This window comes from Thamnophis sirtalis, unplaced genomic scaffold (genome assembly GCF_051295495.1).
Source record: "Thamnophis sirtalis isolate CommonGarterSnake01/CBP01778 unplaced genomic scaffold, rThaSir2_p1.2 scaffold_4, whole genome shotgun sequence".
Classification (NCBI taxonomy): Eukaryota; Metazoa; Chordata; class Lepidosauria; order Squamata; family Natricidae; genus Thamnophis; species Thamnophis sirtalis.
The window spans coordinates 21,301,920-21,318,940 of NW_028261384.1; the positions used below are offsets into that span (position 1 = coordinate 21,301,920).

General features: G+C 42.0%; 1 protein-coding gene across 1 annotated transcript in view; it reads right to left on the minus strand.

Moving 5' to 3' along the window:
- Positions 1-16,780, minus strand: part of JCAD (junctional cadherin 5 associated) — a 36,798-nt gene extending 20,018 nt beyond the window's left edge. Inside the window, exon 1 of the mRNA XM_014051738.2 lies at positions 16,689-16,780. The gene's annotated coding sequence lies outside the window, so the exon portion shown is untranslated. The remainder of the gene's footprint in view (positions 1-16,688) is intronic.
- Positions 16,781-17,021: the final 241 nt, after the last annotated feature.

The window sequence follows — 17,021 nt, forward strand, 5'->3', positions numbered from 1 at the left end:
AGCGTTGTTAAGTGAGTTTCACCACATTTCACAAGTTGGCCACGCCCACCCAGTCACATGGCTGCCAAGCCACTCCCACTCAGTCATATGGCTGGTAAGCCACTCCTACTCAGTCACATGGCCGGCAAGTCACTCCCACAAAGCAGGCCACACCTACAGAAGAGGTTCTAAAATTTTTTGAAACCCACCACTGGAGTATGCGTGTGTGTACAGGGAAATGGTGGAAACCTGAAAAGCAACTTCCCATCCCGCATGCACACACTGGGAAGCAAAGCTTCTGGTGTCTTGTGTCTTCCAATTTCTAGCATGCATGTGTGCACGAAGACCATGTGGCCAGCGTGTGTACATGCACCAGAAACCAGAAGCTCGGGGAGAGCTGCTCTTCCGGTTTCCAGCACTCCTGCATGCACGGAGACTAGCTGGCTGCTGCGCATGCACATGCTGGAATCCAGAAAAACGGGTGATGGCTGGCGTGCCCTCTGTGTGCCACTTCCGGTACATGAGCCATAGGTTCACCATCACAGGTCTAAACCAACTGTTTACAAGTATCTATAACCAATGGTTATTCTCAATTTTTTCCAGTGCGCACATGCAGCTGATTTTTGCGCACACATGCATGCCAGAAACTGGAAAACAAGGTGGCTAGTGCCCATGTACATGCTGGAAACATGCACGTGTACATGTACACCGGGGAGCTGCTTTTCCAATTTCCATCACTCCCCCATGTGCACGCACGTGGTCCCATTTCGGCACTCGGTACTGAAAAGGTTCACCAACACTGGTATAGACCTTTCCCTCTGTGGATAAAAGACAGAGTAGACACTTCACAATTTTTAAAACACCTTCACTAGAAAAGCAGAGTCTGAGTTTGGGACTCCTAATTTGATGCAAGTTTTTTTTTTTTTTTTTTTTTTTTTTTTTGAAGCATGGAAAACTGTGTGTCTTCCTGGAGTAGCTTTGTTTTGTTTGCCAATGAGGTCACAGATTTCAGAGATTTCACTTCCTCAGGATGCTGGCTATCTTCCCAGAGTTTCTGATTTGTGAGGGTTCAGCAAGAGGAGTTATGAAAAACTAAGCTGGACTCTTTTGGGCTACCTGTATCTGCACTGGTCATAATCTCCTAAGGATGCTTGACCCTTGCAGTACAGAGAAAAAGTAGCAAGATCACTCCTCTCTTAACAGATCTTGTCTTCCGTCTTTCTCAGGGCATAGCAACAGCTGTTCACCAAACTGAGACAGAATGACACCGACAAAAACTTTTGAGATTTCTTCAGAGGAGCCAAACATAGAACCCTCTTAAGCCAGGGGTGTCCAAACTTGGGAACTTTAAGACTCCAACTCCAGTTGGGGAATTCTGGGAGTTGGGAGTCCACAAGTCTTAAAGTTCCCAAGTTTGGACACCCCTGGCTTAAGCAGTAAGCAACTCTGATTTTTCAGCTCATATTTCCCTCCCTTATCCCTCCCATATGTGAATATCTTCACAACTCTTTCAGTTCAAGGATGATCCTACTCAGAATAATTTACAAGCTCCAGGCCACCTCTCTGTGTCCTCTAAATCCTCTCCCATGCTTCCACTTCTTCCCTCCCGTTAGGGTTGTAATGGGCTTGAAAGCACATCCTCCTTGACCCTTCCTGCTTATCTCCACAAAAATCTCAGCATCCTGTTTTTTTTTTAAAGGCTGACAAGTACAGACACTTTCCATCTCCTTTCCAGATGCAATTAAAGATTTTTTTTTAAAAAGAAAATTATCTAGTCCAAATATACCAGACTTAAAAGTTCAAAAAATAACATGTTATCAGTGTCTATATAGATATTTTCATTTTTAATGATGTTGACTGTTGGAGGACTGCATTCAAACAAGGCAACAAGCCAAGTTTGTTTTCATACAAAATGAGGGAAGGGGGAAAGGAAGGAATCCTAATGTAGTGTTCGCTGGCATCCCCTACGGGAGTTGTTGCAGACTTCTTGAGTAGTTGGCATGGCAGGGTGTGAGTTTCCTCAAAGCACATTCCTCTTTTCATAGGTTTTCCACAGCACATAAAAACAAATGTTAATCAGAACCCCTCAACATGAATGTACCAAAGTGGCTGCACTGTTTTTTCATATCAATCTATTGCCTATTTTCTCTAAACATTAACAGGATTGGGAGACACATCAGAGGGACTGAAGTGAAAAGCATAATGAATTTCGTGAAGAAAGCAATTAAAATAAAACCTCAAAAGCAACCAATGATGGTATCTATCTTGAGCCATGGTGTAAAGGAGAATTTAATCACTTCTGCTGTTATTTACCCTTAACCTACTAATAGCATATGGAGCGGGAAACTCTTAGCAGAATTTACTAAACAAGAATGGTGCCAAATGAACTTCTTAGGATATAATATTAAACACAGTTCAAATTCAGTGCTTGAGAAAGCCTGTTTTAAAAAGCACTGCAAATTAGCACCAAATTTGCCAGGAAGATATTTGATGTGAGACATAATTAGTTTAATTAATTTGGGACTCACATTTTAGATTCAGACCCTCAAAATAACTTCAATAGAGCTATCTGGAGGGATGCGGTGGCTCAGTGGCTAAGACGCCGAGCTTGTCGATCAGAAAGCTTGGCAATTTGGCGATTCAAATCCCTAGTGCAGCATAACGGAGTGAGCTTCTGTTTCTTGTCCCAGGTTCTGCCAAACTAGCTGTGCAAAAGCATGTAAAAAAGCAAGTAGAAAAATAGGGACCACCTTTGGTGGGAAGGTAACAGCGTTCCGTGCACCTTCGATGTTGAGTCAAGCCAGCCACATGATCACGGAGACGTCTTCGGACAGCGCTGGCTCTTTGGCTTTGAGACGGAGATGAGCACCACCCCCTAGAGTTGGGAAGACTAGCACATATGTGCGAGGGGAACCTTTACCTTATAAAGCTACTTTCTAAAAACTTCCTAGTTGTGTCTATAGGTAAATTCCTATAGCTGCTCATCAGTTGCTGACTAAACTGTGTTAAACTTATATCTGACTTGTATCTGAAAACTAGTAAATGGGAATTCAAACTGCAAAGTTATCTCTAGTTAATACCAGTCGCAAACTAGATTATTGGGGAATTGCAAGATAAGCTTCAAGAATAAAAGGACACATGGCTTTGGCAAAATAGAATGACTGACCAATCTACTTACTATTTCATTGATCAACTGTTTGGTTTGGGTTTAAGCGAATAGGGCACAGGTCCCCAAACTTGGCAACATTAAGACTTGTGGGCTTCAACTTCCAGAAGACTATGCTGGCTGGAGAATTCTGGAAGTTGAAGTCCACAAGTCTTAAGTTGCCAAGTTTGAAGACCTCTGGAATAGGGATACAAGCCTGGTGTCTTTCAAAATCTTGGCATTTGGCCATTGACTGGGTTGAAATGTTCTTCCTGCTGGGCAGAGATTAGACAATGGACACTGGTGGGACAGTATTCCCAGTACAACCTCTGCCCACGTGCTCATTTGCCCACTTCATTACAGCCAAGTCCCAAAATGTTTTCACGGATATTATTTTCAAGCTGGGAGGGGACAGCATCATTTTGCCACTTGTGGTACTCCAGCTCTCAAATGCTTGCTCTGCATCGCAATCAGCTGCCCAAATTCAAGGTGAGAAAGGAGGAAATTACAGTATGAGTTTTGTTACTCTCATCTCAAGGCTACACAATTATCTTTATTGCCTACAGCAGTAGAAGTAACGCCCTTCTCATTTAAGGGACAAGGATACTGGGATTCAAATAATTTAATTATTACTCTGCCCTAATGATTTCTTCCAACAACCTGTTTACCAAATTGCTCAGAAACTTAACAACTGGTTCTCACGAAGTAAAGCATCAAGTTTTGCAAGATTATATGGCAATTACAACAATTTATTCCAAACTACCTTCACCTGTGTGTTAAGACTCACTAAGATCACTTCTGGTTTACATACTGAGTAGTATGTAAACTAAAGAGCAAAGAATCTCTTTTCTGCTAACACTGATGATGCCACCTAGGAATCCACAATAAGCAATATCCCAATCAAAAAACTACCAATGCAGACAAACAAGCTAACAAACCTCAAAGCCATATCAAGGTACCACTAAGCCCACTGCTATCAACATGAATACAGCAAGACATTAGAAAATGAGAGCAAACTCCTTTCCCTTATGGCATTGATGGTGTTATCTAATTGGGTAATGAAACATCTGCAAGAAAGCAACCAAAACTTCAGAATATACCAAGGAATCCACAATAAACAATATCCCAATCAAAGAATTACCAAAGCAGACAAACATGCTAACAAACCACATATCGTAATCAAGGTACCACTAAGCCCACTGCTATCAACACTAAAAGAGCAAGCCACTGAAGCCTACGAGCAAACCCCAATCCCTGCTAGCATTGATGTTATTACTGATGCTGTTACCTAGTTGGGTAATAAAACATCAGCAAGAAACCAGGCAAGCTCAGAGAGCACCAAGGACTGCCAACTGAGGCAAACAAGCTAACAATAAACCACAGCCTCATCAAGGAAGCATCAGAGCCCCTCCCACCAAACCCCCAGCAGGCCAAGCCACAAGTAAATGAGATAACAAACCCCAATCCCTACTAGCAGTGGTGATGTCACCTATTTGGGTAATGAAATGTCTGCAAGAAAGCAACCAAGTTTATGTGCACCTAGAAATGGACAGTAAACAATATCTGAACCAAGGAACTACTAACACAGATAAACAATCTACAAATAAACCAGTCTAATTAAGCAACTATAAGACCACTGCTAGCAACACTGATAGAGCAAGCCTTAAAGGATAAGAGCAAACCCCAATCCTTAACAGACCTAATGATGTTAGCTATGGAATGTCAGCAACCAAACACAAAGGGCATTTGCAAAAAAGCAAGCAAGTTCAGATTGCACCTAGGAATCCACAATAAGCAATATTCCAATCAAGGAAATCAATCAATCAAAGCCTAATCAAGCTATCACTAAGCCCACTGCTATCAACATGGATGCAGCAAGACATTAGAAAATGAGAGCAAACTCCTTTCCCTACTGGCATTGATGATGTTATCTAGTTGGGTAATGAAACATCTGCAAGAAAGCAACCAAATCTTCAGAATATACCAAGGAATCCACAATAAACAATATCCCAATCAAAGAATTACTTGATAGAGCAAGCCCTAAAGGATAAGAGCAAACCCCAATCCTTAACAGACCTAAGGATGTGAGCTACTTTGGGTATGGAATGTCAGCAACCAAACACAAAGGGCATCAATATCACAGCCAACAATATCCCAATCAGAGAACTACCAGTGCAGACAAACAGGCTAACAAACCTCATAGCGTAATCAAGGGACCACTAAGATCATGGCTATCAACACTGATAAAGCAAGCCACTAGAAAACGAGAGCAAACCCAATCCCTGCCAGCACTGATATTATTAGTTTTGCTATGAAATGCCTGCAAGAAAGCAACCAAGTTCAGAGAACACCGAGAACTGCCAATGGAGAAAAATAAGCTAACAATAAACCACAGCCTAATTAAGGAACCATCAGGACCATTTCCACCAAAACACTGGCATGCCAATCCACAAGCATATAAATATAAGATCAAAGACCACTATCACTGATGATGTCACCTAGTTTGGTAGGGAAACATCTGCAAGAAAGCACCCAAGTTCAGAGCGCACCGAGAAATCCACAGGAAACTGTATCCCAATCAAAGAACTACTAAGGCAGACAAACAACCTAACAATAATCCAGTCTAATAATAAAGGAACCATAAGATCAATGCTACCCACACTGATAGAGCAAGCCACTAAAGAATAAGAGCAAATCCTAATCCCCAATAGCTTTGATGATGTTAGCTACTTTGATTATGAAATGTCTACAAGAAAGCAATGAAGCTCAGAGGGCACCAAGGACTCCACAGAGAACTATATCCCAATCAAGGAACTACCAATGCAAAGAAACAAGCTAACTGTAAACCCACAGTAAACCACAGCCTAATCAATGTACCACTAGGACCACTCCTCACCAAAACCTTGGCAGCACAAGCCACAAGGGTAATAGCAAACCCCAATCCCTACTAGCAAGTGATGTCAGCTAAACAATATACCAATCAAAGAACTATTAATGCAGATAAACAAGCTAACAGTAAACCACAACTTAAGCAAGGAATCATCAGAACCATTGTAAGCAACAGAGCAAGGCAGCAGAATTTAAAAGCAAGCCCCAATAATTATTAATCCAGATGATGTTGGCTAGTTTAGTTAGGAAATATCTGCAAAATAGCAACCAAATTAAGAGAACACAAAAGGCCTCTGAACTGCCAAAGAAGCTAACAGTAAATCACAGCCCAATCAAGGAGGCACCAAGATCACTTCTGCCAACACTGAGAGGGCAAACCAGTAGTATGTAAACTAAAGAGCAAAGAACCTCATTTCTGCTAGCACTGATGATGTCACCTAGTTTGGTAGTGAAACGTCTTCCAACAAGTTCAGATTGTACCTAGGAATCCACAATAAGCAATATCCCAATCAAGGAACTACCAATGCAGACAAAGAAGCTAACAAACCTCAAAGCCTAATCAAGGGACCACCAAGATCACGGCTATCAACACAGATACAGCAAGCCACTAGAAAATGAGAGCAAACCCCTTCCCCTACTGGCACTGATGATGTTATCTAGTTGGGTAATGAAATGTCTGCAAGAAAGCAACCAAGCTCAGAGAGCACCAAGAACTGCCAACAGAGACAAACAAGCTAGCAATAGTGCCATGATGGAAAATCTATGGCACACATGCTAGAAGTGGGCACATGCACTGTTGCCAGCTGCTCTTCCGGTTTCTGGTGCATGCATGCATACTGGCCAGCTGGTCTTCGCACGGACCAGAAACCCAAAGACCAGCTGACCGCTGCACATGTGCACGCTGGAAATCCGAAGACCAGCTAGCCGGCACGCATATATATCCCAGCCAGCTTGTCCTCAGGTTTCCGGTGCTCCAATATGCACTCATGCATTCCAGTTTGGGCCCTTGGTGCTGAAAAGGTTCGGTCATCACTGCCACAGCCTAATCAAGGAACCATCAGGACTACTCTCACCAAAACACTTGCAAGCCACTGGTATATAAATGTAAGATCAAAGACCAAACCCTACTGTCACCCAGCTTGTTAATGCAAGCAAGTTCAGAATGCATCCACAGCAAACTATATCCCAATCAAAGAATTACTAATGCATCAATGGTGGGTTGCAGGTTGTACGCCCCGGTACAGGCGTACCGGAGCCTGCCCAGAGCACCGGATACCGTTCCGGTACAATGCTCCGGATGGCCCACCCACCCCCAAGCTCCTTATATGTCTTTTAAGGCCTCCACACTTCTGCGCATGTGCAATGCTCCGCTGAGCAGCTGAAGCATCGCGGAAGTGGTAAGACACATGTGCACACTGCACGCGTCCATGTGGATGCTGCTGGGCCCGTTCCAACCGTACAGGTTGGAACAGGATCCAGAACCCACCACTGTAATGCATTCAATAACAATAAACCAGTCTAATTAAGGAACCATAAGACCACTGCTATGAAAACCAATAGAGCAAGCCACTAAAGAATAAGAGCAAACCTTAATCCCTAATAGTTGTGATGAAGTTAGCTAGTTTGGTTATGAAATGCCTGCAAGAAAGCCACGAGGCTCAGAAAGCAAAAAAAACCTCACAAGGTCTTTTTGCAAGCAAAATGCAGACAAACAAGCTAACATTAAACCACAGCCTAAGCACAGAGCCAGCAAGACCACTTATACCGACACTAAGAGGGCACTGATACCAACACTGAATTAGCAAGCTACTAGATATAGTGCCACTCTACTGGCACTGATGATGTCATCTAGTTGGGTAATGAAACGTCTGCAAGAAAGCAACCAAGCTCAGAGTGCACCAAGGACTGCCAACGCACACAAACAAGCTAATAGTAAACCATAGCCTGATGATGGCAAACCTATGCAGGCATGCCAGATATAGCACGCAAAGCTTTCTTTGTGGTCACAAGGGGGGGGCTGTTGCAAGCTGCTCTTCTGGTTTCCAGTGCATGCAAATGCACTGGGCAGCTGGTCTTTGCACATGCTGGGGTGCCGTAAACCTGAAGACCAGCTTCTCGGTGTGTATATGTGTGCCAAAAACCTGAACACCAGCTAGCCGGCACGTGCATGCGACCTGGCGAGCTGGTCTTCAGGTTTCTGGAATTCCGGTGCCAACACATGCGTTCCAGTTTGAGCGCTTGGTGCCAAAACATTTCACCATTAGTAGATAAAGAATAAAGTCCTCTCCCTGCTAGCGCTGATGATGTGACCTAATTTGGGGATGAAACCTCTGAAAGCAACCAAGCTCGGAGCAAAAATAGTCACTGAGCAGCCAAACAAACGAACAATAAGCCACAACTCAAAAAAAAGGAGCGCCAAGTCCCGTGCTTTCCAACAGCGTGAGAGCGCAATCTATTAGTAGATAAAAATAAGAGCAAGGTCTACTCCCTACTAGCAGTGAAGATAATTCCTAGTTTGAATGATGAAACACCTGCAAGAAAACTACCAAGGTCAGAGAGCGCTAAGGACCGCAGGGGGAAAAAAACCACAGTATGATAAGGAACTACCAGTACAGACATAGCTAACAATAAACCACAGTTTGCATGGACATTGCACGTCCACCAGGAGCTATACATGGACATTGCCACGTGGGGGGGATACAGAAATCCCACTGGCTACGTTAGTGATAAAACTGAATCCATCTATTTTCTTTTAACAGCAAAGCATGTCTAGGGACTGACTTCAGATTACAATTTGTCGATGCACTACTTCTAAGTCAAGATAAACCAGAAGAACCAAAGCAGATATTCCACGATATCATCTTGAACATTTAACAACCATTTCCAACAAAAAAATATATTAGGAACTGTGGAACAACTTGCCTCTCCAGAATGTTCCAACACTGGAAGTTTTAAAGAACATGTTGGATATCCATTTGTCTGAAGTGGTGTAGGGTTTCCTGCCTAAGCAGTGGGTTGGACTAGAAGACCTCCAAGGTCCCTTCCAACTCCGTTATTCTATTCTATCCTGTTTTGAGCTAATAGAGAACCATAGGAACCATGAAACCAATTGAAGGCATTAAGGATGAGTGTGAAAAGAGACTGGCCAAGAAACAAACATAAGCTAACCAGACACCCCAAGAAATATTGGAAATTGCCAAGAAAAGGAAAAAAGCCAAAACTAAGAAAGAAAGATTTCAAGTAGGAACTTAAGAATTTCAGAAAGCTGTAGAAGAGGTAAAAAGCAAGGATACAGCAGCATCTGTAAAGGCACGGAAGGTGGAAAAAGATGCAGGAAAACCAGAATAGCTGTAACAAAAATGCCAAGTTCCATATTTGAATCCACATGCTTAAAGACACCCGTGGACTGAGAGCAACTAATTCAAACATCAAAGATGAAAGACGTATTTTAATTCTGCCTGAATAACAGAGCTCTCAAAATACCGTAGAAGATACTTCCTACTTACAAGAGCCTCTAATACTAGAAGGGGAGGTTAGAACTACACTCCATTAACCAAATTTAAATTGGAGTTATTGTATCTAAAACAATTAGTCCCTTTTAATAATTTAAACAACACAGCCAAAAGGCAAACAGAAATATTGTCACAAATGAAGCAGTTACCTCCAGAAAAAATTAAACATTGTAACCAAACAATTCCCGCAAATTTAGAGACTGATGTAATGATCACTAGATTGAAAGAAGTTAGTATACATATCAATACTAAAGATTTAAAAAGTGTACAAATTATATCACACAATATCTTTAAATTGCTTTTAATAATTTAAACAATACAGCCAAAAGGCAAACAGAATTATTGTCACAAATGAAGCAGTTAGCTGCAGAAAAAATTAAAAATTGTAACCAAACAATTCCAGCAAATTTAGAGACTGATGAAATGATCACTAGATTGAAAGAAGTTAGTATATCAATACTAAAGATTTAAAAAGTGTACAAATTATATCACACAATATCTTTAAATTGCTAGCAATTTAATGTTTAGGATTATACAATGCAAATTAGAGCTATACATAGAAAGGGAGATGCTGGATGTTAAAATAGTTTTGCAAAAAGCTGAGGAACAAAAGAAAACCGAGATAGCCAAAGAATTCAAGCAAAGAAGCCCAAAGCAGCTAGAAAGAGGTAATTTTCTATCCCAAGGGTTCTTTTTTCAAACAGTAACTTCATTTTCCTGGGGCTTTTTTCCCTTGAAAAACTTGAAAAAAAACCAAGAAAGTCCAAGTTGCCTTTTGAAAAGCACCTTTCAGATTGATATGACTGAGAATTTCTTGGCATTTTTTTTTTAGCAACAGCCACGAGGAGTAGGACTCACAAGGAGTAGTAACTGGAATAGCAGTAGTAGAAAAACGTTTGTTTGAATCAACCATGTCAAGTTGTGGAATGTTTTTAGAAAAATGGGAAACCCATAAAATCTCATTTTTCTTACATAAAGTCTTTACACAGGGCAGAAATCTCAGTCCAGACAGAATGGGATAAAACATATCGGCTCCATAATGGCAAAACAGCACTACAAGGCTGTTGTCACATGTTCTTTCAATTAAACCCAATTTAATGGGCTCCCAACCCAAAAGAGCCGACAAACCACAGGTCCATATGCGACACAAGCAAGGATTCATAGTTATTACTCATTACCCATCACTACACTACACTTCCCCACTGCTGCTCCAACTACTACTCCTTGTAAGTCCTACTGCTCTTAGAATTACTGGAGAAAACTATGTCTATGGGGACAAAATTGGTGCTTTTCAAAAGAAATTGGACTTCCTTGGTTTTCAAGTTAAAAAAAATAAAACACCAAGAAAGTTTCAGTTAAGTTTTGAAAAGCATCTTTGGGATAGAGAAAAGTACACTGTATTGCCAAAAGTATTAGCTCACAACTGAATATGATTATTTGGATGGGTGAGCAAATACTTCTGGCAATATAGTGTATCTCTGAAATAACAGAAAATATCTGTAGTTCAGGTTGGAGAGCAAACCCCTCCAAAGTTATATTTCTAGCCGCGCCACTTCCACGTGGAAACATACCTCCTTCTCTTCTCCCTCCTTCTCTTCTCCGTATCACTCCTTCTCGCCCTCAAAGATGACCACACCCAGCATAGCTTTTATAGGTTCCTGCACCGGCTGGAGAGAAGGCTTAAAGAGGCAGGACAGCAATAACCACAGGTGTTGGCTATTTACTAGGCTGCCTGCTCTATAGAGCTGTATAGACTCTCCTTACTTGTTCAGCCACTGTGCCGAATATTTTTTAAGGAAATCTGGATTGTAAGAATAGGAATGCGGCTTTAAAACTGTAGGAGGAAACATCCACAGTCTGTGTTATGATGATGACTCTACTCTGATAACTGAAAATGCGAATGACTGGAAACTCTAGTGAGGAACGTCAAGGATCACAATAAAAAGAGAGATAGAGAGAACCACTAAACTAATGACAAAAGATGCCACAGCCACCCTTGGAATTGACATGAAGATACTGAAGTTATGCATAGCTTCTGCCTTTTAGGGTAAATTATCAATCCTGATAAATCAATCTTGAACTGAGAGAGAAGAAATACAGCCCATGCTTATACTTGGTAGGAGCCAGGAAGATCTTGGAAAAGATATTCAGATGCCACACCATGTCTATATCTCTAAAGATCAGAATTTTTAAAGACAATATTTTTTTTCTTTTGCTATAAAAAAATAAAGTACTTTCAAGAAACATGTTAAGAGTAAGAGTCCTGAGAATATTAAGGTAAAGGTTCCCCTCACACATATGTGCTAGTCATTCCCGACTCTAGAGAGCGGTGCTCATCTCCATTTCAAAGGTGAAGAGCCAGCATTGTCCGAAGACGTCTCAGTGGTGAATTGGCCACCATGACTAAATGCCAAGGCACATGGAACACTGTTACCTTCCCACCAAAGGCAGTCCCTATTTTTCTACTTTAATTTTTACATGCTTTTGAACTGCTAGGTTGGCAGAAGCTGGGACAAGTAATAAGAGCTCACTCCGTTAGGCGGTGCTAGGGATTCGAACCGCTGAACTGCCAATCTTTCTGATCGACAAGCTCAGCGTCTTAGCCACTGAGCCACCAAGAATATTATGGACAGCCAAAACAAACTCGCCCCCAACTGAATTGCTGAACAAATCAATCCATATGCTCACTTGAGGCACAAATGACCATAGCCAAATCTTATTTGTATACATTATGCAAAGACTTAGCTGTTTTGAGAAGTGCTGAGAAAGGTAGCAACGAAGAGGAAACCAGGTTGAACCCCATTACATAAAGATGCACTAGCACTGATGAGGTTACCTAGTATGGATCAATGAAACATCTGCAAGAAAACAAGCAAGCTTAGGGAGCACCAATCAACCCTCATTTCATTCCTGAGCTACAAATATTCTCCTTTATCAATGAATACATTATTGGCAGACCTGAAGCTGCAGGTTGGGGACAGAGATGTACACGATCTCTAAAAGGCAACACTTACTTGCAGACATATAATAAATCAACCAACTTTAAAAACTTATGCTTTTCTTCCAACTTACCTACTTCCTTTTTTAAAATATGTCATGCTGGCTAGGGAATTCTGGAAGCTGAAGTCCACAAAACCTAAAGTTTCCAAGATTGGACACACAACCTTTTAGATTATAAACAAGAGAGTAGCTGTCATAGATTGATGGTTGCAAACTGATTTATGATATATATTTTTAGTGAGGAACCTTTACACAACTCAATCTAGATAAAATATTAGATTTCAATGGGATATTCAAAATCTTCTAAATCAATTCCTGTTTGGTGCAGACTGTTTCCCTCTTTGTAATGTGATCCCAGTTAAGACTGCAAGAACTGATGAACCACTGCTTGAGAGGGAATTGATAAAGTTTTGTAAAGGTAAAGGTTCCCCTCGCACATATGTGCTAGTCGTTCTCGACTCTAGGGGGCGATGCTCATCTCTGTTTCAAAGGCAAAGAGCCAGCGCTGACTGAAGACGTCTCCGTGGTCATGTGGCCAGCATGATGAAACGTCGAAGGTGCACGGAACGCTGTTACCTTCCCACCAAAGGTGGTTCCTACTTTTTCTACTTGCACTTTTACCTGCTTTCGAACTGCTAGGTTGGCAGAAACTGGGACAAGTAATGGGAGCTGTGCTGGGGATTCAAACTGTCAGACTGCTGACCTTTCTGATCGATGAACTCAGTGTCTTAGCCACTGAGCCACCGAGTCCTGACACCGTGTCCTATTTCATAACCTGACACAAATATTTTAGCTAGACGGCTTCTGAAAAAAAAAAAAATCAAAATGCGCAATTATGCCAAGACTCACTGAAGATGATCCAGAGGTTCTCGTACAGAATAATGAGGCAGGGAAGAAGGGTTTGTACATCTCAGCCAGCACTGCATGCTGTGTCACAATATTCCCCTCCATCAAACAGATAGAGGCAGACATTCTGGATAGGGTGTCAGTACTGTTAACCCTTGGGCAACATTTCATACTGAGCTGCTCAACTTCAGAAATAGTCAACCTGGGGAAAAAATAATACTCTGAGCGATTTATATGCAGGTGGCTATTTTAACCATCCAGGAACATGGTTTCTACTGTGAACTCATCTTAACTAAGCTCTTTGCAGAGATTAGATGTTTTTTTCCCCGTTAGAGAACAAAAAAGCTCTTGTTTGTTTCCCCTCCCTCTGCAATCAGAAGAGCAGGGCCTGATTATTAATCTACAGAACAATACATCATTGTAGTTCATCAGAAGGAGGAAAAAAAATACAGTTCTTCTAGGAATACCGTATTATTGCTTCCTCGTCCCACGTACACTTCTGGCAATGGCTGCATGCCACAGGACAACGGTATGCAAATCAAGGGGTTAAGAGGCTAACACATGCAATTTCCATCCACTCTAGGCAACACAGAACAGACCACCCCATAAGCAAAACACGGATGATCTCATCAGAAAATAAAAGAGCTTTGAACCTCGTTGCTTTGTGGTTGACAAATGCTTTGCAGATTACAGGTTCAGTCTCAAGATTTACAGTCAAACATTTGGGAGGTGCTTTGGGGCAAGTGGGAGTAGTAGCACAGAGCTGGGAAGGGGAGACAATGTTGGTTTAGAATTGCAACCCAACTAAGTATAATGGTAGCTTACCATGCAAAACTATCTTAGCACAGTTCCAATCCATAATACTAGCAGATTGTGGGTAAAAAAAAACAATACCAAACATATGGATTAATAATTATAATAATATATCATCATGCAAATGAAGTTTACATTTCCCCACTAGCATCGTCCACTGTCATCCAACTATCCTCATGCCCCTCATGGTTGTCCAAATCAGAAAACAGCCTCCACAATAAGACTAGAATCAACTTTATTGAATTACTATACCTCTGATGGCAAACCTATGACAAGCGTGCCACAGATGACATGCGAGGTCCTCTCTGCGGGTACACAAGCCATCACCCAGCTGAGATCCAAGGCGCATGCGTGTGTGCCTCCCGCTGGCCAGCGACTTTTAGGTCTCTGCTGTGCCTGCGGGAGACACATGCATATGTGCGGGTGTGTTTGTGTGCAGGGAGCACGGGGGGGGGGGTCAGGCACACATGCGCATGAGTGCAGGGATCAGGCATGCATGTGCATATGCACAGGGGTCAGGCCTATGGGGAGTCATTGTATTATGGGTGTTGGCCTGCACCTGCGCACCTTCGGCATCCAAGGGGGAAAAGGTTAGCCATCGTTGTATTAGCCTATGGTAAACAATCTTGCAAGCCTCGATTTTTCTTCCCCTCTTATAACCCAGAGAGACAGGGAGGAGCTGGTCTGAGTCTCATCCTCAAACCTTCACTTTTCCCAGGCTAAACCTTCACTTTTCCCAGGCTTTTCTTTTTAAGATTTGTTTTTATTCCACCTTTATTATTTTTATAAATACCTCGGGGCTGTGAGCATATCTTATACTCCTGTCTGTTCCTCATTTACCCACAGGAACCTGGTGAGATGAGTTGGGCTGAGAGGAGGTGATTGGCTCAGGTTCACCTGTCCAACTTTAATGCCTAAAGCGGCACTAGAACTCACAAGATCCTGGTTTCTAGCTTCATGCCTTACACCACCAGATTCTTTTGTAAACCATTTCGAAAGAGTTTCATCAAGATTCTCCCAATGACTTTCCATACCAAGAGCAATGAAGACAGATTTATACCTCTACAATAATGGCTGAGTGGTCTCAGAAATTGGTATAAAATATATGGGGAGACAATATCTTTTTTTCTTGCCATAACTCAAGAGAGTTGGCTGTGATGATACCTGTTTTCCAATTTTCTGACAGATTTATTCTCATGCCAAAAACAAAAAAAGGGACTTTGGCTTTACTACCAGATTTTCAGGATGTTTTAGGACATCCTGACCTAAACCTTTCCGGCTTTGTGGACCAGCGGAGGGGGGGGGAGGGAGTAAAGAGCGGATGGTTCCATGCGACCGGCTGGCATGCGTCTCCAAATGGAATGCATGTGCGCACATTCGCCCGCTGCTTGTGCAAATGGGGAGGTGCACACATATGCACACACTCACCCACTGTTCCCGCAGTCCAGTTGCAAATAGCTCATGGCACTAATGGACCATGGTCCAGAGTCTTTGCACTCCTGCTTTAGGATTTTCTGGGGTGTTATTTTTGAATGTAATTTTGTGAAGTGATGGACGATACTAGAAATGTCTTTTCCACCACAGATAGTTCTTGACTTACAACCATTTAGAATAGAATAACAGAGTTGGAAGGGACCTTGGAGGTCTTCTAGTCCAACCCCCTGCTTAGGCAGGAAACCCTATACTGTTTCAGACAAGTGGCTATCCAACATCTTCTTAAAGACTTCCAGTGTTGGGGCATTCACAACTTCTGGAGACAAGCTGTTCCACTGATTAATTGTTCTAACTGTCAGGAAATTTCTCCTCAGTTCTAAGTTGTTTCTCTCCTTGATTAGTTTCCACCCATTGCTTCTTGTCCTGCCCTGAGGTGCCCTGGAGAATAGTTTGACTCCCTCTTCTTTGTGGCAACCCCCGAGATATTGGAACACTGCTATCACGTCTCCCCTAGTCCTTCTTTGCATTAAACTAGACATACCCAGTTCCTGCAACTGTTCTTCATATGTTTTAGTCTCCAGTCCCCTAATCACTTTTGTTGCTCTTCTCTGCACTATTTCTAGAATCTCCACATCTTTTTTACATCGTGGCGACCAAAACTGAATGCAGTATTCCAAGTGTGGCCTTATCAAGGCTTTATAAAGTGATATTATAAACCATCTGTTTTGTGACTGATTGAAATTACAACGGCATTGGAAAAAGTGACCTATTACTATTGCAGTGGTGCTGCAATTACTATTGATGTGATCAAAATGCAGGTGTTTGGTACTTATGACGATGACCCAGTGGCAGGGATTATGTGATCACCATTTGCAACCTTTCCAACCAGCTTCTCATAAGAAAACTCAATGGAGGCAGCTTCATGATCACATGATTCACTTAACAACTGCAGTGATTCGCTTAAGAACCATGGCAAAAAAGGTTGTAAAATGAAACATGACTCACTTAGCAACTGCCTTGTTTAGCAACGGAAATGTTCGGCTCAATTGTGATCCAAGGTTGAGGACTACCTGTACAGATCTCTTGATCGTTTTGCATCCTTCTCCACGGCAGATTATGCTTCCTGATCTGGAAAAGGTCCATGATCTTATCTTTCCTTGGGATTTAACTGAAAGGGCAGAGGCAAGTTAGAAAGGCTGCAGACAGTAACAACTGTACAATAAAAGCTATAATAACATAGACATTTACCCCACAACCTAACGTATTTCAGGATTAAGACTGACTATTTTAATTATTGTAATGTGAAATACACAATACACAATGGCTAACCTTTTCCTAAAGGTGCACCAAAATTGTGTGCGCGCACATTATTGTGTGCGCATACACTCCCACCCACTTGCACA